The sequence below is a fragment of the Ipomoea nil genome, unplaced genomic scaffold (assembly GCF_001879475.1).
Source record: "Ipomoea nil cultivar Tokyo-kokei standard unplaced genomic scaffold, Asagao_1.1 scaffold0191, whole genome shotgun sequence".
Taxonomy (NCBI): Eukaryota; Viridiplantae; Streptophyta; class Magnoliopsida; order Solanales; family Convolvulaceae; genus Ipomoea; species Ipomoea nil.
Window position 1 is genome coordinate 1,775,940 of NW_017616619.1, and position 22,443 is coordinate 1,798,382.

General features: G+C 38.8%; 2 long non-coding RNA genes across 4 annotated transcripts; one reads left to right on the plus strand and one right to left on the minus strand.

The window, feature by feature from the left end:
• The first annotated feature begins 169 nt into the window (after positions 1 to 169).
• LOC109187776 lies at positions 170 to 18,023 on the plus strand. The gene is made up of 3 exons (XR_002055311.1): positions 170 to 184; positions 11,718 to 11,724; positions 17,939 to 18,023. It is a non-coding gene; the product is annotated as an uncharacterized LOC109187776 (long non-coding RNA).
• On the minus strand, positions 15,087 to 20,585 carry LOC109187766. 3 transcript variants are annotated; one of them, XR_002055308.1, is made up of 13 exons: positions 20,287 to 20,585; positions 20,013 to 20,156; positions 19,552 to 19,665; positions 19,355 to 19,443; positions 19,021 to 19,183; positions 18,767 to 18,910; positions 17,937 to 18,352; positions 17,660 to 17,849; positions 17,453 to 17,533; positions 17,011 to 17,104; positions 15,717 to 15,786; positions 15,429 to 15,522; positions 15,087 to 15,314 (listed from the first exon to the last, which is right to left on the minus strand). It is a non-coding gene; the product is annotated as an uncharacterized LOC109187766 (long non-coding RNA). The 3 variants fall into 3 exon arrangements; XR_002055307.1 differs by having other exon boundaries at positions 18,767 to 18,919; XR_002055309.1 differs by lacking the exons at positions 17,660 to 17,849; positions 17,937 to 18,352; positions 19,021 to 19,183 and having other exon boundaries at positions 15,092 to 15,314; positions 17,453 to 17,523; positions 18,767 to 18,919; positions 20,287 to 20,582.
• Positions 20,586 to 22,443: the final 1,858 nt, after the last annotated feature.

Here is a 22,443-nt window from a genome sequence, read left to right on the forward strand (position 1 = left end):
GTGTCTTATGTAGAGATGACCACGGTTCCGGTTCGAACCGTAGGTTCAAACCGGAACCGTGACTGTGCAAACCGGAACATTCCGTACGGTTCCGGTTCTTAATCGGAACCTTATAGGTTCCGGTTAAGGTTTGTAAAATCTTGGAACCGGAACCGGAACCCCGTAAAAAAATAAATATTATAGTGTTTTATTTAATTTTTTTTTAAATAATTCCAGTTAGAACCGGCGGTTCTAACCGGAACCGCCGGTTCTGAACTGGAACCGTAACCGAAACCTTACTATAAGGTTCCGGTTCCGATTTCGCCATCCACGGAACCGGCGGTTCCGAACCAGAATCGAACCGGAACCGGAACCGTGGTCACCCCTAGTCTTATGGCAAATGAAAATGAAGAAGATGAGGTAACATCTAAATCTTATGACTCTGTAAATTCATCATTCTCTAGAGAGTCCATCATTCACTTAATGAAAGATTGTCAAACTTTTATGGACACTCATTAACAACTCAAGGAGCGCAATTGTAACACCCCCCAAACAAGACCTATATAAAAAGGCCTTAACACATGCCGATCAAACAACAAAACACTAGCACAGCGGAAGATAAAACGATAACTGGATAAAACAAATCCAAACGAGGTGTTATGCCACGTCTACCAACCACGGTAAACGCTACGGCGGTCAAATCCGCAATGTGTATACATCTATCCCAAAGACATCAGTCTAAAACTACATTGGCACACAGGCCAAAAGACAAGGATAAAGGCACTAAGCTAGCGGCCACTAGATATCGCGCTCGTCTAGACATCACCTGAAAGAACACAAAGATAAACATTGGGACGACGCCCGGTCAGCGATAATGCTGGTAACCCACCAATACCTGTTAAGTATCATACATAGGTAGGATATATATACAAAAATCATTTCGAAACAGAATACATATATATAAGTGTAAAACTGAGATTAAACACCAACTCAAGACTCATTACTCTCAAAGATAACACGGGAACACATCCCAAGACCACAAAGGACAACAACAACTCAAGGATAAAGACACGACAAGCAGCAACACATGCCTAGGCAACACGTGCCTTTGTCACTACACACGTCACAAGAGAGAACACACAACCACTGCTACACAAGCCCTCGTGACATCACACATCACGAGTTGATATGCCTTCCTTATGCCCTGTTCCAACCTTATGGCTACCCCCAACCTTATATCTAGTTCCAACCTTTACCTCCAGGACCCCTGTACTCCAAGTCCAACCTTATTCCTCTGAGGACCGTCGTCCCCTCTCCAACAGATCTCCAACAGAACCACCGATTTCATAGTACGCGAGGGTACCGATCACACACACGGCAACACATGCCACCCAAAAATCACGTGAACCTTACACAAAGGCCACAACTCCATAATCACGTCACGGCCACCATGAGGACCGCTGCAATACCTTGGTGACTAGTGTCCCATACCACTAATCGTGCAATCCAGGTAAAGTCACACACGCATCACAGCTCAACAAGAGTCAATCAACGGATCACAACGAAGGTATGAAACATACTCAATCAAGGAACGGGTCACAGCCCAACAACATCAACGATGAATAACACAAGTTATCATCAACCAATCGGAAGGTACAAACAACACACACGCTAACATTTAGACAACAAACTAGCATGCTTATCAACGGAGAAACTCAAGATAGTTCCGAGGAACGCACAAGACACCTCACGGTTCAACGAAACACGATGTTGAACACTTAGCACGAATCAAGACACCAAATACCTACATGGATACCTACCATATAGTTCTAGACATACGAAACATCAAGAAGACACTCAAATAGTTCCACAAAAGAACATCGGGAAGTCAAAAGACCAAATACCGTGTCAAAAGGATCAATGGGAACAAATCCCCAACCAACTCCACTTATGTACCCGCGGGTGGACCCACGGGTAGTGCCCCACCCGTGGTTCCGCCCGCGGGAACATCTTCCCACCAGGCACGTACCCGCGGGTAGGGCGACGGGTGGTGCCCCGCCTGTCGTTCCGCCCGCGAGTACACACTTGTGCCACAACAAATCCCTTCGGGGATTTTCTTCTCCAAACTCAAATTCAAGTCCAAGACATGCCAAATCTCACCCAAAACAACAAAATGACTTGAATCATAGGAAATGCCAAGCAATGGCACAAAAGAACCCTAAACACAAGCTCTAGATATGCATTTTCACAAGACAAATGCATAAACACTCACATTCCATATCAAAGCACAAGTAGAATCCAAGAAATCACATATAGGTAAGAAAAATAGGTTTTAGTAGAGCATGGGTTACCTCTTGTAGACTCAAAGACTTCACTTTACACCTCAACAAGCTCCCCACAAGGCTTACTTTCCAAACCCACTTCAAGATCAAACCAAAAGATCATAAAGATCCTACTTTTAAGAAAAAAACATCTAAGATGGAACCAAAAACACAAGATGGACTTAGATCTTACCCTCCTAGATGCCCAAATATGTGAAAGGTTGAATCTTGGAAGCAAATCTTGGAATCTTGACAAGCTCTCAACTTAGCTTGGAGGAAAAGCTACTCACCTTTCTAGAGAGAAGGTAGAGCTAATTTCTAGGAAGTGTAAGGAATGAAATGAAGAAGTCTTCTAGGTTAGGTTACAATACTAACTCTTGGTGAAAAGTCAAGAATACCCTTACTAACCTTTAGAAAGTGTAAGGAGCAAGGGAACTCCCCTCAAAGCTCAAGGTACAACATGACTTGAAGTTGACTAGTCAAATACTAGTCCTTGAGTATTAAAAATCAGGATTTTAGGAATGAATTCCTCAATTGAAATAGGATTAATTACTCAATTAACCCATGGATTGAATGTGGATTTTTGGGGTGTCACATCCTCTCCCCATTCAAAGAAGTTTCGTCCCTGAAGCTTGGGTACGACGAATTAGAAACAAACGGTGGTAGGAAACAACATTTTGACAAGAGGTTCAAGAACGAATCCTTTTGGTCAAAACTCAAAAGATTCTACAAGGATTTCAAACAAGAAGGTAGGCAAAACAAATCAAGAATTGTCAAGAACTTAACAAGGAGTAGATTGAGCATCACAAACTCTAGTCTTAACAACGACATCTATGTCTACCAAACACTAAGAGCAAGACAACCAACACAAAACACCCACTACTACTACGAAGCTAACTAAGCCACAAGGCTACAAGCCAAGCAAGCACAAAAGCAACAACAAGCAACCAAACAATGACAATAACGTCTAAAGAAAAGCAACTACAAGGAAAAAGGCGAACAAGGTAGCCACAACTGCTAGAAAGACTAGCTCTCCGACTCCTCGGACTCTTCTTCGGCTTCTCCTCTACGACTCGAGCTGGCTTCGATCTGATCTAGCCGATGGTGCACAGCGACAAACTGCGTCCTCATGTAGGCAAAGCCCTCCTCTATCATGTGGTTCTGCTGACGAAGCAAAGCAACAACACGTTCTTCGTGCGACGTGGGGTCGTGCTCCCTCTTGGTGCGAGCTTCCCTTCTTCATCGGTTCTCTTCACTCTCCGAGTCGCTTTCTTTAGCTTCAACGGCTTCTGGCGCTCCCACCTCATCTTCTTGATAAGCTTCATCTTCGGCTTCTTCGTCACCTCCCAAGCTCTGGACGGCGAGACTCAACTTCCCGGCATGGATTCCAAGCTCAGCTGCTAACCCCGCCCGTTCATCAGGTGCTTTCCTTGCCACTTCTTCAAGCGTGATGTACTCACCATCATCCAACTGAAACAGGTTACAACTCTGAAAGTTGGTGGCATCCAAAACTAGCTTTCCCACAGCCTTAGGAGAACAACCGTCCACACTGACGCCCTTCCTAACCAAAATCCAGCTCAACACCATCCCGTAAGGCAAACTCTTCCTATTGTGATCCCGGCAAAACACCATGTGTTGCAACATCAAAGCATGCAAGTTAAACTTAACCATGTTCTTCAAACAAAAAGCAAAAGTGCACTCCAGCTTACCCAACAACTTGCTCTTGTTATTGTTCGGCAACAAACAATCCGACACCAACATCACCAAGATCCTTTGCTCCGCAGACAAACACTTCTTCTCCGGCCTAGAGGCTTGAGTGAAACCACTCGTACGGCCTAACAAGTAGCTCAAGTAGTCACGGTATCCCATGGTATCCGTACTAATCCAAGAATGACCACTGTACTGAGCCACTCCGGTAGTAGACAAACTCAACAGTTGAGCCAACCTCTTCTCAGAAAGCACAACCTTTACACCTCTCACCTTAGAGGTGATCTCAAGCTTCTCACCCTCCTTCGTCACAACCATGTGACGGTAAAACTCTTTCACCAAACTCGAGTAAGTCTCGGCCCTTATGGCGAGAAACCCATCCAACAAACCTTGATACCTAAGCATATCCAACAAGGAAATAGAAAAAGATTCCGGATCAAAAGCTTTACCTTCAAGAACAAGGTAGCGGGTATCCACCCATTCCGCTTTTCTAGCCAAGCTTGACCTTCTAGGCATGATAGGAGATGATCCAAAGCTCAACAAACAAAGCCCACAACTTCTACCTCTTCACACTCTCTGCCTCACTCTCTCTCGAGCTCTCTCTCTCTCTCTCTCTCTCTCGGCTGTTCTCGGCGACGCGGTGGACAGCAGGTCGACGGCGGCGGCAGCTCCAGCGACGGCGAGGCGGTGATCCGGCGGTGGTGGGGCGACGGGTTGGTGGTAGTGGAGCTACGGGTTGGGATGGGGTTGAGGGATGTTCACGGGTAGAGAAGAAAGAAAAGAAGAAGAGAAAATTTTGGGATTTTAGGGATTTGGGAGAAATTGGGGAACATGAGGGTTAATGCATATAGCATTAACACGGCTCCGCAGAACCCTACCTCAGTACCGCGGTATGAGGGGAGTTGATCGCAACCAACCCTTTGAGAACCGCTGACGAACTCAACGTCGGATCAAGATCCGGCTCACCGCTGACGCACCCAGTCGGTGGACCGCGATCCCCTTTACAAGGGGGAACTTACGACCCTACACACCGTCGATGCGCACAGTCGGTGGACCATAGCGGATCTAAGCCCGGCTTACCCCTAAGCTGTACTCAGCAGGTGGGCGAAGATCCTCGGAGACTATGGCCCTACACACCGCTGTCCCATCGTTCGGTGGATCGCAGCCAGCCGTAGCCCTACACACCGCCTGATTACTCAGGTCGGTGGACTACAGCCTTCCTCGACTTATTGGCCCTACACACCGTCCTCGCGCGTTCAGGTCCGGTGGGTCATAGCACCGAGGCCCATAGTTGGACCTGTAGTCCAAGAAGTAAATCAATTTGGCCTTAGCCACTTCTGAGTCTTAACCTAGGACAATCCATTGGTCTTCAGCCACTTCCGAACCTTCAGTAGGGGATCAATCCATTCGGTCTTCAACTGACTTTTGAACCTTAGTCCGAGAAATATCCATTCGGTCTTAACCCGACTTCCGAACCTTAGTCCGGGAACCACCCAATTGGCCTATAACCAAAGTGGGGGATCATGCAACACATAACACATAGGAACACGTAATCACAATGGGAGGGGAGAGACATATAAGTAAACTTACGTGTGATCATTCACATACTAAGAGTGGTCCTAAGGGTACATACAACTTCCACCTAGGTCAACGGGTTACCAATTCAACTAGCATGCAATTCCTAAGACTTATTTAACCTACGAATGGTACCCGAAATATCAAACTAGACTCAAGCACGACAAACGGGGTCCGTTGGGACACCATGGGTAGATGGGGAACATCAAACGGGGAAGCCGGAGACCCGGGGTGGGGTACGGGCTAGCGGGTAGACGGTGGGTGGGGGTCACCCACCGGCTGCCCGCCAGAATCCACTGTTCCGGCAGCGGGTTGCCAGCGGGCAGGCGGTTGCCCGGCGGCTACCCGCTGTCCGGCGGTGATTCAGGGCAGCGGGTAGGTGGTGGGTTCCCCTACCCCCCACTGACTCCTTTACCATAATATCGTCCCGGGAACCTTCGTGGAACCCGAAACCATGCTTAGACACTTTAAAACGCAATTAACGACACCACGTAGGCAATTAACGGATCAAAAGCAAGAATTCTATAGGACTTATCCTATTACGACTTCTAAATATAAATAACACCCGAACATGTGAATTCCCACCCGAATATAAATCAAGAACATCACAATACAAATTCCCAATCCAACCTAGGGCTCTAATCCCACCCAAATCATCAAGAACATATTCCATCTTTAACATCAAGAAATATCAAGATTCGGCAAGAATCATCATATCAAAATCAAGAACTCCTTTTGAACATCAAGATCATCAAGAAGGCATATAAATCATCCCATCAATCACCAAGATCATAACACAATTATCATAGAAGAATTCATCAAGACACGAGAATATAGAGGGAGGCCTAAGAGGGAGATCATAGCTAAGAAAATAGGTTTTGTTGAGACATGGGTTACCTCTTAGCCTTAATTAATTCCTTGGCTATGAAGGGTCTTTCATTAAGCTTTCATCTTTCTTGATTTCTCCTAAGGGAATTCTTGGAACTTCTTGTGTGGTGAGAGATTATTGTGGTGTAAGATCTAGGTGCCTCCTATATCCCTATTTATATATTTAAGTGTCCTAATTAGGGTCTGAATGGTATGAGTTTACTAATTCTATTCCTTATAGGACTTAAGGACTTGTTTTAGGGATAAGGGTCCATGGTCCATAGTGGACCATATTAATTAATTAAAGAGAATCCTAATCATAATCTGAATAGTAAAAGGCCTACTTCCTTTATTCCTAATAGATAACTAGGTCTAGGATTTCTAATTAGAATTTGACTAGTAAAAGGTTTACTTTCTTTATTCCTAATAGGCTTAAAACTCTAGTTTAGGCAAGGGTCCACGATTCATGGTGGACCTTACTAATTATTTTAAAGGGAAACTTACCCAAATTAAATCATATTTAATTATTATTAACGGGATTAATTAAATAATTAATCCGGGATTTGAAGGCCGTAACACGGGGTGTTACAACTAACACCCAAGGACCCAAATCATGTTGGGTACCTAAAAATGTGTAATTTATTTGCAGGAAATTTGGTACTTCGATAGTGGATGCTCTAGACACATGCCTGGAAATAAATCTAGTCTCGTGAATTCTAAAAATATCGAAGGACCAAAAGTCGTGTTCGGTGGAAATGCGCTTAACCAAAGGTGTTAGTACAATATCCCGCAACGGTCTAAAAATTGAAGATGTATCCTTTGTTGAAGGTCTAAAATTTAACTTGTTAAGTACAAGTCAATTTTGTGACAAAGGATATTTAGTAGAATTCTTCAAGGGAAAATGGCAAGTGAAAAATGATTCCACGGGAGAAATTGTGCTCAAAGGAATAAGGAAGAAAAATATGTACGTAGTTGACTAGAGTACAACCAAGGAATCAATATGCTTGATGGCAACAAATTCAACTGCAACAAGTTGGGAATGACACAAAAGATTAAATCATCTGAATTTCAAGACCATCAATAAGCCCGCAAGAAATAAACTCGTTGAAGATCTACCCGATATTGCCTACAAGAAAGATCAAATATGTGATGCTTTCAAAAGAGGAAAATAAATCAAATCATCTTTCAAATCCAAGACACAAGCATCTACAACAAGACCGCTAAGTCTACTACACATGGATCTATTTAGTCCAGTAGACCCGGTAAGTCTAAGTTGGTAAGAAATATACAGTCGTTGTTGTTGATGATTTTTCCAGGTGCACATGGACAATATTTCTCACAAAGAAGAATGAAGTGGAACAAAAGCTACCGAAACTTCTAAAGCTACTACAAAATGAGAAAGACATGAAAGTTGCAAAAATTCAAACTGATCGTGGAACCGAGTTCGTGAACCAAGTTATTCAAGCCTATTGCAATTCTCAAGGAATTTGGCATCAAGTATTTGTAGCACGAACACCACAACAAAATGGTGTAGCCAAAAGAAGAAATAAAACATTAAAAGAAGCCGCACGAGTGATGATTACGTCAGCCGAATTACCCAAGAGATATTGGGCCGAAGCAATCAACATCGCATGCTATGCGCAAATTGAAGCTTGATACACAAGTCTTACAACAAAGGAAACTCGGTTCATACTTTTGGTATCAAAACTCCGAAGCAATCAACAGCTCAACTATTTTCATACTTTTGGTATCAAATGCTTTATTCTTAATAATGGTAAAACGTATCTAAAGAGTTTTGATGAGCGTGCAGGTGAAGGAATATTTTTGGGATATTCATCTACCAGTAAAACTTTCAGAGTTTTAAACAAAAGAACGATAGTGATAGAAGAATCAATTCATGTTACTTTTGATGAGACCCATGAGAAGAAAACTCAAAGCAATAATAATAATCAGGGAAGTAGTCAATTTTAAAATCATTTAATGATACTAACATCTCTCTTAAAGATAATGTTGCACAGGGAGTAGAGCAATTGGACATTGATTGCAATAGTGAAGAACATGTACAAGTAAATGAAGAACCACACGTGGGAACTCTAAATTCTCAAGCAAAAGTACGAGTTGGAGAACACTCTAAGGAGCAAATTGAGTCTACCTCCAACTTACCTACTGAGCAAGGAAACTCGAAAAATCCATGCAATCCACAACCTGACTTGAGATGACTCAAAAATCTCCATCTGGAGCTAGTAATTGGAGATCCACGAGATGGAGTAAAAACAAGATCCTTAACATTAGATGCTTTATTTTCGTGTTTTCTTTCTTAGGTGGAACCTACAAGTATTGAAGAAGCCCTAAATGATCTGGACTTGATAAATGTCATGCAAGAAGAGCTGGATCAATTCAAAAGAAATAATGTATGGGAATTAGTTCCGAGACCTAAAGGTCACAATGTGATTGGAACAAAGTGGGTCTTTCAGAACAAAGCCAATGAAGAAGGAATTGTTGTTCGAAATAAAGCAAGAGTAGTGGCAAAAGGATATTCACAAGAAGAAGGAATAGATTTCGACAAAACATTTGCACCAGTCACAAGACTCGAAGCTATCAGAATATTTCTAGCATATGCTGCATACAAGAATTTCACGGTATATCAAATGGACGTGAAAAGTGCATTTTTAAAAGGCTGCTTGAAGAAGAAGTCTACGTCGAACAACCACCCGGTTTTGAGGTAAAAGGTGATATTAATAAGGTCTACAAATTAAAGAAAGCATTATACGGGCTAATGTTCTTGATTAATTGTGAATTTATAAAAAGCCTTGTTGATAAAACCTTATTTAGAATTCAAGAAAATGATCATATTTTATTGGTACAAATCTATATTGATGATATTATTTTTGGAAGTACTAATAAAGTTTTATGTGAGAAATTTCATGCATAATTGGTTTGAAATGAGCATGATGGGAGAGTTAAACTACTTTCTTGGACTACAAGTAAAGCAACTCAACGATGGAATATTCATCAATCTGGCCAAATACACAAAAGATCTTATAAAGAAATTCGGTCAAGACGGAAAATCCTCAATCAAGATCCCAATGAGTACGTCTTTAAGACTGGATAAAGATGACGAAGGCAAGAACGTTGACGAAACGAAATATCGAGGAATGATTGGATCTTTACTATATCTCACTGCAAGTCGACCAGATATATCCTACTCAGTTGGTGTATGTGTTAGGTTCCAATCAAAGCCAAAAGAAAGTCATTTTCTTGCCACCAAGAAAATCATTCGATACCTAAAAGGAACAATCAATGTGGGATTATGGTATCCCAAAGAAGGTAATTTTACACTGACTGGTTTTTCAGATGCAGATTTTATAGGGTGTAAAATAGACCAAAAAAGTACCTCAGGGACATGTCAGTTCTTAGGGGGAAGATTGGTATCTTGGTTTAGCAAAAAGCAAAACTCCATAGCTACAAGCACTGCCGAAGCTGAATATATAGCAACTGGAAGTTGTTGCGCGCAAATTCTTTGGATGAAGCAACAATTAAAAGATTACGGTGTAAATTGCGAAGATGTTAGCATATAATGTGATAATACAAGTGCTATTGCAACTACTCAAAATCCTGTACTACATTCAAGGACTAAGCACATTGATGTGCGACATCATTTTATCCGGGATCACATTGAAAAGAAGGATTTGAGAATAGAATATATTCCAATGGAAAATCAAACAGCCAACATTCTCACAAAGCCCCTGTGTGAATCAAGATTTGCAAAATTGAGACATGAAATGGGCATGATCGAATTGAGCTATGTTTCTAAACTCTATTTAATTAAAAGTTCAATTTTCATCTGTGTTAAATTAATTAATCATCAGAATTTGTTATCTAATTTAATATAAGCTAAGTTCTCGATTTTGTTTTGCCTATGTGTCAAACATGCACCAAGTTGTCACTTCCTAGTGTCTAGGACAACTTGTCTTAAATAGACTTTAAATTAAATTGTCTAGTGTGCATAATACATATCTCTTTGACCAAGAATATGTATATTTTCTTTAGATTTTCCCCTACATACAAAATCCACTCCATTAAGGTTGACAAGATGGTTGTGATGATTGCATATTAGTTTAAATAAGATCAACTTGTTATGGTAGTTGTGAGCATTTACTATAATAACACCTCCCTTTAAAATGTTTTTTTTTTTCGGTTACTTCTATTGATAATATTATTACTTTTGTTTTGTGGCTCTATGTATTTTTTTACAGGTCAAAGGGTGGAATCTCGAAAATACCCCTAAGCTATTAAAGTCTAAAAGCAAAACTCAAGGACTTTTTTGTAAAACCCCCCTCCACTCAACCGGCCAAAGAGAAGTCATCTTCTCCACTTAGAACCTAAAATCAATTCCAAAAATTTTCAAAGCCCTTCATCTTCCATAGCCGAGAACTATACAAGCTTTACTCTTCTAAATCTTCATCAAAAACTTGGTTGCATTATGACAACAATCGAAGAATCAAGTTCACAACTCAATGAAGAACAACCCACGCCGATTGATCTCACCAAACTAGCCACAAGTGTCAAAGTAGGAGGAAACTTCGACCCAAATGGATTTCTCAAAACTACCAAGAACACAGAGCTTGCTCAGAAAATCATCCATGCAATCCAAAGTAGCGGACTAATGAGGTTATGTTCCTACTCCTACTCTGGTATTTTGATGAGGATGTATCTGAATTTTATGTCAATGCCAAAGTAAATGGTTGGACCATTGAGTCCACTGTTGGTGGAATTCCCACTTCCATTGGTGAAAATGAGTTACATTCAACCTTTGGATTGCCCATGTCTAATCCAGAACACCCTATGTTAGACTTAGAAATGCATGTGTATGACCGTACCGAGATTTGGGTAGAAATTCAAAGTGAAGAAGCATCGGTTGAACTTAATCTTTCTAGAAATAAATCTAATTTGAAGCCAGAATACCAAATGCTAATCAATGTGATATATAAATGTATTCTGTGCGAGTTGAATAGTATGGAAGATATATCACCGAAAATGATTGGTTATTTGCATGTCATTATGACTGAAGTTAGGCAAACTGGAGTAAGTTGGTACTTAGCCGAATCTGCCATTTTGTTAAGGGTGCAAAAATGAAGAATGGGAAGTTCAGTAGAGTCCTAGGTTTTGGTTTGCTAATTGATGAAGTGTTGAAGCAAAAAGGGTTACCCATGAGAGTAAGGAAACCATTTGGAAACAACCTAGTTCTTTACAAGGATTATGAGGTAGAAAATGAGTCTAACACCTCCAAAAGAAAAAGGAAACCTAGAGTGCCACCATCCAAAAAAAGACTAGTGCAAGATATTATCAATGAAAACTCCCAACCCATTCCCCAAGCCAATGATCCTCCAAGCTAAACTCACACCTCAAGTCACAACCCTAATCAAAGCCAAACTCACACCTCCGGCCATAACCAAAATTCCAACCAAAATAATATCCACAACTACATGAATCCAACCTCTTGGGTAGAATCCTTGGAAGAAATCCACAGTAAGATAATTTGCCAATTTGATGGGTTAGACTCAGTTCTAGTCAGTGAATATTCAAGAGTGTTGAATTGGACACATTGGAGACTTGATTCATATCAAGAAATGATGTCGCGTGGGCCTAATATGGAAAATGAGGAAATGTTTTCTTTAAATTGGATTGGCTGCCAAGTTGTTGCTCAAGCTATCAGGCTCTCTAGTATTAATGCTGCATTCCTAGCCAAACTAAAAGCAAATCTGGCCGAGAATGTTCCAGTTAGTACAGTGCAAGAAGATCTGCCCACATGTGATGATTCTTTAGATGATGATGACATTGACCAAGCTATTGAATTGTCTCGATATATCACAAATAATGATCTCGGGAGTGTCTCACAATCTCAATTTTTTGGTCAATTTACTGATCAAGGAAACAATGTGGTGAGTCTAACCTTTCTTGATGCTGATCTGTATGACCTAAGTGTGTTGAACCTAACTAAGGTGAGCAATGACTTGATTGAGAATCAAGCCATGCACGGTAGTCACCACAGTGAAGAAGCACAATCACACCATCATGAAAGTGGTCAAGGTGACACACTTGTGCTGGAAGATCATACCCTCGAAGGAGCAAGAGAAGTGCAAGGAAATCAAGCACAATCTCAGTTGCTTGGTGAGAACTCAGCTCATGAAGGAGCAAGACCTCAATTAGCAAATCAAGAAGACAAACAAAAGAATGGTGAAACTGTCTCGACTAACAACTTAAAAAGACTGGAAATCATTGTTTTTGGTCTAGTGGATAGAATGGAAGGTTTGATCCAAGGGATATACACTCATGTGGATCACATTGTCAATGCTCAAACTGGAAAAATTGAAGGCTCATTTGTGGAAAATCAGAAGAGTCAACAATATCTCATTGATACACACCAATCATTGGAAAGACATGTTGGTGGCCTGAACTCCAATATCAAAGGCTTGCTCAATGAATTTTTCCTACAACTTTCTCAAGCCCCCAATCAAGACAGAAAAGCCAGTGAAGTGGTTTCCGTGAATCAAAGCCAAAGCATTCCGAAGGTGGTTCATCAACATGAGAACCAAATCCGGGATAGTCACACAGATGTTGATTCCCTCAACACAAAAGTAGGGTGTCTTCGTGGTTCTTATAACATCATTGCACAATTTGTATCTTCCCTTCGTGAATCTGTTCATGAGTTAGTTGATTACGCCAAAAGGGGGGGAAGAGAGATTCAGTCATTTGGAAGGAATGATGGAAGCTATCATGACTGTCATGGCATCCAAGAGTGGTGGTGGTAGCAGTAGTAGAGGCAGAGCTGACAGAACCAACATAGCAAGGAAAGGAGGACTGGAGTACTGGTTCGGAGGAGAGGAAAGCAGTCCAGGAGGTTCAAGCAGTGCAAATACCTCTAGTAGATCCTTTCGTGATTTTATTTGTGTAGGTGGAAATCAAGAATACATAAATTCATTTAACAAGGTAGCTCTCTACTTGGAATCTACACCACGTGATGGTAGAATTGAAGTACCAAGAATGGTGAATCAAAATTACTTACCAAAAGGCAAGAAGAATGCAATCAATGTGATCAAAACATGTGGATCTTTGAAGAGAATTTCAGGCGTATCAAAGGATATGTTAAAGCCTTAATGATGATGGTACTCCTAGACTATATCAAGGTGAATGGAGCAGATCTACATGGAGAAAGAAATCTGGAAGAATGCATCACTTGGTATGAAGGAGCAGTGCCCGGAAACAACATCACAGAAGCTTTCAATTTCTATATAACTGGGCAGGTATGCGATGAATATGCCATTGGAAACAATTTCATTGATATTCAGAATCATATCAATCGCATACTTAAGGGAAAAAAAACAACAAGATGATTAAGTAATTTGTGTAATTGGTGACACAATATTTTTGTATGGCTCACAAACTCTAAGTATGGCCCTGAATATCTTGTTGCTTATTAGCTAATTATGATGCTTATGGTACTCTGTTTATTGTTGTTTTAATTTGTCTTAAAAGGTAAGTTTTAGCTTAGCTTGTATTAAGTCGCATAAATTGGAAGAATTTGCAAAAAATGACTTTAAAAATCCAAAAATGCGAATAGGAAATCCTTGCTAAAAATACATTTCCTAGAGTCAAAATCAAATGTTAAACTCATCATGGCTATGTCTAATATTAATAAAATCTTTTTGAAAATTCAATTATTTTAATGACTAAGCCAAATGACTGAGTATAGGTTTTGGCGTCATCAAAAATGTGGAAAATTTATAGGAATATTTTTGTAATAAGGTTTTGATGAGCCAAACGTACTTTAGATCCCCTTAGAATTTAGGACTTTACACTACACCAAATTATGCATTTAGCTGCGTTTTTTTTTTTTTATGTTTAGCGACGGTTCCAAACCGCCACTATTGTGTTTAGAGGCGGTTATTCAACCGCGGCTAAATAGTCTGTCGCGAAGCATTTAGTAGCGGTTTTCGACAACCGCGGGAATTTATGAAAAATTTATTTAACGGCGGTTTTTATGCATTTAGCGGCAGTTTTGTAACCGCCGCTAAAATGTATTAATTTTCTTTTCTTTTTAGCGGCGGTAACCGCCGCTAAAATGAGTTACTTTTATTTCGCTTCTACCTTCTAGCGGCGGTTTTGTAACCGCCACTAAATAAAACTTTTTTTTTTTTTGAATGCTACTAGCTCTATTACATTGTAGTATCTGTTCATATACTTTCTCAACCTACTGAAACACAGAGAGCTAATAACGCCTCCACTGAGGCTCGAACTTACAACCTTCCAAATGGAAGTCCAACCCGGATACCATTAGACCACATAGCCCTGGTACTAAATAAAACTTTTTATTTATTCTTTTTTTAAAATTTATTTTAAATAAGATTTTTTATTTATTTCTTTTAAAAAGTGTCTGCAATATTTTTTTCGATATTCAATTTTAAAAATTTTAGTGGCGATCATTAATTGTCGCTTAATAATTTTTTGTATTTTTTGTTTTCTCATTAAATATTTTATAGTTGCATTATTATATTTTTTATAATTATCATTTAATTTAATTATATTTCTTCAAAAATCTTTATATTGAAATCACAAATAAACTCAATGTACACATTTATTGAAAAGAAAATCAATTATAACTAATATTTGTCAAATAATTGTAACAAAAACAAAGAATCTTTATATAGTAGAACTGTAGAAGCTTCAGAGAAAAACAAACAACAACATTAAATTTGTCCAATAGTCAAAATAACATAAGGTTCACTTGAGATCTAAATTTGTCCCTATCACCTTCCCTGGTGTTCTGGCATTTCTTGAAGCTGTTTTCGCACTTTTGCTTCCAGTCTGATGAAAAGATCATATAGAGCAATTATTAAGAGGCTATATTTAACCAAAACCAATGCTAATAAATTTATTGTACCCAATAGGAATGGCAAAATGTTTTTGGACTAAACTCACCATGTACCAATACCATAGATACTTATGATGAAAAAATCATACAGACCCTTGTTACCTCCAACAAGCTCCCGAAAAATGCGTCTGCAAAGCGGGTCTGAATTGGAAATGTAGAAATATGATGAAAGAAAACTTGAAGGTAAGATGTAATAGTTATATTAAGACAGGAAATTTGTCAAGCCCAAATCTATTCGTCTATTATGGAAAGATCACAAATATAAGATTTCAAATGTCCACATCCATTGTGTACGACAATCTTGGACTTAAATTTTCTTTCAAGTTTAAACAAACCTGTTTTGTGGTCACAATGTACACCTTTGAGCTTGCAAACTTCAGGGCATCAGCGACTCCAGGATAAAACCTGCAAAAGAGGCAGTTGCTATTAAGATTTCTTTCGGTATAAAAGCAAGAAGTTTTTAATAATAATAAGAAAGAACGATGAAAATATAATTGTGTTGAAGGAGACAAACGTGGCCGGGCATCGTTTTGTCTTCATAGCCAAGGGCTGGCGCATATAAACTATCTCAGCGAGATTTCCGTTTAGGAAAGTATTGTGTATGTCTAGCTGTCGAATAGTCCATCCACGAGAAATATCTAGGGATAAGAGAAGACGCATCATACTCGGTTTAACAACGGGACTAAAGGTCTCAAAGAAATCCTCACCAGAAATCTGATTGAATCCCTTGGCAAATAACCGAGCCTTGTAATGCTCAATCGAACCATCAGCCTTTCTCTTGGTTCTAAACACCCACTTACGTCCAACGACATTCATACCTGATTTAAAGGGAACAAGCCTCCATGTATTATTGTGCACCAAGGCATTAAATTCCAAATCCATTGCATCCCGCCATTCAGGAAATTTAACCGCTTAAGTAAAACATGTAGGCTCAGGAGTAACAGCAGCAGCAGATAAAGTAACATGATCATGTGGTCCCGAACTTCTCGTATTCATTCCATGAGAGCGAACGGGTGAGGGCGCGGGACAAGACCGACCACGAGGCCGGCCTCTTGGCCGAGGTGTCGGCTGGTCCGTGACTGTCCGCTCGGACTCGGTCACGGGCTCGGCGATAGCAGGCTGCTGGCGGTGGTGGTCAGAAGCGGCTATGGGCGCGGCAGGAAGGTCACGAGCCACCACAATAGTCGGATCACCACCAGAAACAATTGGTGAATAACGCCGAAAACAGTTGGCTCCCATGTGACCAAAACGGTTACAAATTTGACACGAATCATCATAACGCCAAAAACAATTGGCTCCCGTGTGGCCGAAACCTTTACAAATTTGACATGGATCATCAATGTCACGTCATTGACCGGACCGCTTCTCATACGGTGTATCTTAGTTCGATGCCATCGACTACTGCTATGAAGTGAGGAACATGGATATTGGAAAAGAAAACCCTAGCTAACTGATACCAGATGAGAATATAATTGTGTTGTATTCAATAATAATGTCTAAGAGTACAGGTAGCGAATATATAGAGATGCTAGATAGAATCCTAGTCTAACACGAATAATATAGTCTTAGTCTAATATGAATAATAGAGTCCTAATAAGAACTACTTATTTTCATAGTTTGTGTCTATACCGACTGAAGACTTGCGAATGGAAGAAAGTCTCATTTCCAAAAGCAGCCTCACTAGCAATAAATTTTCATAGCCGGTTTCTACCACTGGCCTGACCTGAAAGAAATTTCAAGTTCAATTATGTATAAACTATAAAGTTCAGACAAAAACAAATTAAGTTTTCAATTAAATGGGATAAACTACTTATATGGTAGACCCTTGACAACTTAACACAGAAATTACCTAAGGAAATGTAAATCCAACTGATGACCAATCTACAGTCCTACATTGCCCAGAAACTGCAGAACCTTAACAATGAGCTTTAGGATAGATTAAGAATGTGAAGGACTTCCTAGCTTCAACATTAACTTGGTGCTACAAATTTAGATTCTTTCATCTTCCTGGAATGCAAAACATAATAATTAATTTTAGGTTCTTCATAATGATAGGTAAAAACTAACTTACAGTGTACATCTGATCAACAATCCAATCTTCCAATGCAGAATCCACAGTCTTGAAAAGACTGAGCCATCTCACTTTAGCAACCTACATTTAAGCAGCCATAGTAAAAAAAAAAAAATCAAAGTGAATTAAATAAAAGCATAAGCTTTCCTAACAAAAGGGCATCACCGGATGAGAAAGAGAATGACAAAATAGCTACTTTTATATAACCTTAACAACAGATAGAGAGCTTTCTCTGTAGCTGTCACAGAGAACCCCATCAAAATCCATAGCATACAAATCCCTCATCTCTGTGTTTCTGTGTATGTGGCTCTAGAGACCGGAAGGGTGATAGATTTCTTTACATTATTATATTTTTATAATTATCATTTAATTATATTTCTTCAAAAATCTTTATATTCTGCCAATACAAAATTTCAGCATACTCAGTTTAGACACACCATTAGAAATCCAGCTACCAATTAAAATAAAAAATGAAACTACTTACAGTTGCATATCATGTAGAAGATTGTCCATTAACATGATGACTAGAGGATGAATTTTGCTTTCCACTCCCTTGTGAAGATTGTTGATTGCTTCATAGCAAATTCACAAATCCAACACCTTTTCTGAAAGTGGTAAGACACAACACCTAATAGCAAATTGCATAAATCCAAATCCTTTCCCAACATGAATTTTAACAGAAACTACTTCACTTATTAACAAAACTAAAACCAACAACTTGAATTCAATTTGATCCGATCTATGGCATTTCAAATACAATATAACACACATCGAATGCCACTTTCACATGACCAGACATAATATTTTTAGCTGACTGATAATTCAACAACTCTTCAAGAAAAAAAAATGATTTAACCTCAAGCTTTCACATGCATACTGATTCAAATCAACAGCCCATTTCTGCATTTGAAAAATTAATAACCTTATCAATACAAGTTAGCAACTTGACAAGCAAAGATAAGTTTATAGTTTATCAATTTACAGTTTGATAGAAAGATAACACATTGACATGTTATGAACCCAATTTTATCCTTAAACAGGTTTTAAAATAACTTTTAACTCATAATTGGCAAAGTAGGTATGTCTCATATTCAAACACTACATTACAGTTTAGAAATGGTTCAATTATTTTTACCAGTCATTATTTTTTGCAATCTATATCAGTTCATACAATGTTGAAACGCTTGTATGTATTACATGCCAAAATGAAATTAGCATGATCTCATACTATCACCAAGGGACTGGTAAGAGTGTATTTATCAAAAAATAAATTCTTGTTGAGACTTAAGAGGAAAGAATGCAAGATAAGACTACCTCAAATGCCTTTTAAACAAAACTTAGAAGGCGTTTCTCGTATTTTTGCCTGATTGGTCCAGCCCCAACAACTGTAGCATTAAATGCAGACAAGGACTTTTGAACAGCATATTTATGTGTCTCTCCAAGTGCAGCCTACAATTACTACAAATACTAGAAAACAATCAGTTTAAAGAATCAATGCAAATTAAGAAACACTTACTTCCTTCGGAGGTTTAGAACGATCACAAGCTCATTACAGTTAACAAACTTACATCTACTCTGTAGCAATGCTCGTTGAAATTCTGAAACTTTGCCACGTAAAGTTCTTTTCGCGACCGCTGAATCAGCTACAAATCAGGCTAATCAGCACTATCCATCTTTCATGTATATTCCCAAAGCCATTTTATTTCAGTGCATAAATCTGTAAAGGGATGTCTATATACAGACTATCAATCATGCAATCCAATATAATCTATTATAGCAATTGTTGTACAAGCAAACATGCAGGATATGCAATCTGTATTCAAACTACAACTTTTGGATACAAAAAATTCAAATGAGAACAGTTAAAAAATAAAGCATATAATAATTCAAATCTCTACTCACCTAAATTTGTTTTATTGAAAACTCCAGGGCCCCCACTCCAATTCTTAAGCCAAAGAGCAGCCTCTGTTTTTCCTCTCATTCATAAGCATCTAGAACCCAATAAAGAGAACCTATTGCTAATCAATCTCAAGAATAAAAGCCTATACTAATATAGTATTATTTCATTATCATTATTATACAAGGCTTGAAGACCAAACCTCTGCAGTAGCCAAAGAAGAATTTGGATTAGCATCTGACTCTTTTGTGTCAAGTTCCAAAGGACTAGCTTCAATGTTTACGGAAGGCTTTGCAGGAAGAATTCTCTTACTTCCCTGCCAAAGAGATGACATTTCAACTAGCTTAAGGAAACTAAGAAAATTAATCCATTTATTATATGTTCACTGCTATTCCTAAAGGGAATTTTGAATTTTCTCTTTCTAATTATACATTGTAGAGACACTAGTCCAAATAAATGAATTAGATGTGCCTTGTGGCCTATTATCCTTATTCTAGATCCTCAAGGTAATTAAACATATAACTAAATCCCCTAGACAAGAAATTTTCACTAAACTACTAGAACAGTATACCAAAAGGCGCAAACAACTAAAAATGTAGCATTCCCCCATTTAAAATCCAAAAGACCAATACTTATTCAGGATAACAACCTAAGTAAAATTACCTGAATTTATGTTACCTGCTAAGAACTGCTCGAGACCGATTGAACAATGGCCTCAGATTTCATCATCTCCTCTTCTGATTTTGCAGATTTTTGTGTCCTTTGAACAGATTTTTTGGTTAATCCAGATACTTTCTTAAGAATTTCCTGTTCATATTGATTGAACTGAGTCAACGAACTAGTAAATGATGTAGAGAGAGAATACAAACATGACAATGCCCAAACTCAAATAATTGTAAATAAAATATCAAATATGAATAATATAGCACTTAATTACCTTAGACCTGCAAACAATGACGACGGATCGGAGCTGAGGGCACAACTGCGACCTTTGACGATGACAACGATGGATGCCGGAGCGGTGAAAACGCGATGACTGTGACCTGTTGTACGAAGACCAACGACAAATCCGACGAATCCGGCGATTGGGCTGAGTGCGAAGAAATTGTCGGTGAACTCTGCTACAATCGCTATGTCTCAAACCGCGAAGAGAATGACAGAGAGAAGGAGAAATGAGAGAATTTAGGGATTTGCATAGAGGGGAGAAGGATAGACTAACACTTATTTAGCATGATATATACATCACAAATGAAGTTAGCCACTTATTTTTAGCGACGGTTATATAACCGCCGCTAAATAGGTGTTTAGCGGCGGTTATAACAAACCGCTGCTAATATTCTGTTGCTAAACGATTAATTTTTTGTAGTGTTAGTACAAGAATCATAATTCAGATAGTCTAGCCAAAAGAAGCAAAGGAAAGATTACTACATGAAGAACAAAATTAATTTGGTGAATTAATTTTGGTGTTACGAGTATTTATCCAGAAGACAAGTATTAAACAAAGGTGTTATAATAAATGACCGGGTGAGCCTTACGGTGAAATAATAGAAGTCTTTGCACACAACGATCATACCTAAAATTGAATCCCCCTAAAGACTTATCTTTTTGAAGCTAAATCTGAAGGAACGCATCGACTCAAAGAAGCAAGATGTATAAGTCAAGAAGCAAGATGTGTCAAGGTCAAGCAAGCAAGATGGTCTAAATTAAACAAGCGAGACAAGAATGCAAAACAAGCACAACGTGTTTTTCGAATGAGCAAGATGTGCACAAGCAAAATGTGACAAACAAACAAAGATGATCAGAACACTGAATAAATTCGAATGAATTTATTTTGGTTGATCTCACATGTCACAAGAATCCAAATTGTCTGAAGACATGATCAGAACGGTGGAAAATTTATGGAGGCATGGATAAGACCTTATCCTATAAATAAATCATGTCAGAAGGATTTATTGCCAAGAGACGTCGGAAATTCAAAAATGACGAATATAATAATATTTTATAAACAACTTGAAAATCAAGTTGAGATAAAAATATTATCTTGTCAGACAAGTTGGCAATCAAATCAAAATTGAAGAACTTAGTGTCAACAATATCAGGCCACCAGATTCAAATTTCAAATATCAAATTATCCCGCTCCAACGGATATAGTTGATCATCTATAAAAAGGCAATGAAGACTTGAAGATGAATAGAGAGTTTGACGGACAAACAACTTGCAAAGAGAAATATACAAGTGCAAAGTATACAAATGCTAAATATTCATTAAAATATCTAGAAGAGAGACTTAGTCTAAATAGTCTCAAAAGTAGTTGGAGAGATACAATTACCTTCATATTTGTAATCGTAAAAAGTGTATAGCTGTGTGCAATATAATCTAGTGAGTGTAGCTGTGTGCAAAAGACTCGTTGTTGCTAAGTGTAGCTCTGTGCAAGACACTTAGTTGGCGTCTGAGTATAGCTGTGTGCGAAGTATTCGGAGTTGAGTGTAGTTGTGTGCAAGACACTCGGAGTTGGGTGTAGCTGTGTGCAAGACATCCGAAGAAGTGCTTGTGTAGAACTTATTCACTAGTGTAACTTTGTGTGGAAAATAGTTAATTACTCCTAGACGCAAAAGGAGTAAAGTGGTCTAGGAAGATTACCCCACTTCTAAACCACTATAAATTCTCTCTCTCATTTACTTAATGCACTTACTTAATTCGCTTTACTTACATAGTATTTGACTAACCCGATTACTATTCACTGCTTGATCTTAATCACTCGGGTTTAGTGTGTTTTCACGTGTGCATGCAACTCAATCTTTCCATGTTTAACATTTAAGTTACTCTAAGTAATCTTGACATGTTGCATGTGAAATTTATCACACTATTGATTTCGTACGAAGTCTTATACACAATCTTGAATAATCTTGTTAAATATTGAGTGAACCATCTTGTAACACCCCAGATTTTTGAAACTTTTAAAACTTATATAATAAAGGTAATTTCTCATTAAATCTCAAACAGAGCATTACTAATCATAAGGGTTTGGGGTGTTATGCCACAACTGAGCTGGAGAACTCAGATGCACAGGCTATTCTAACTATCTATCCTCAAA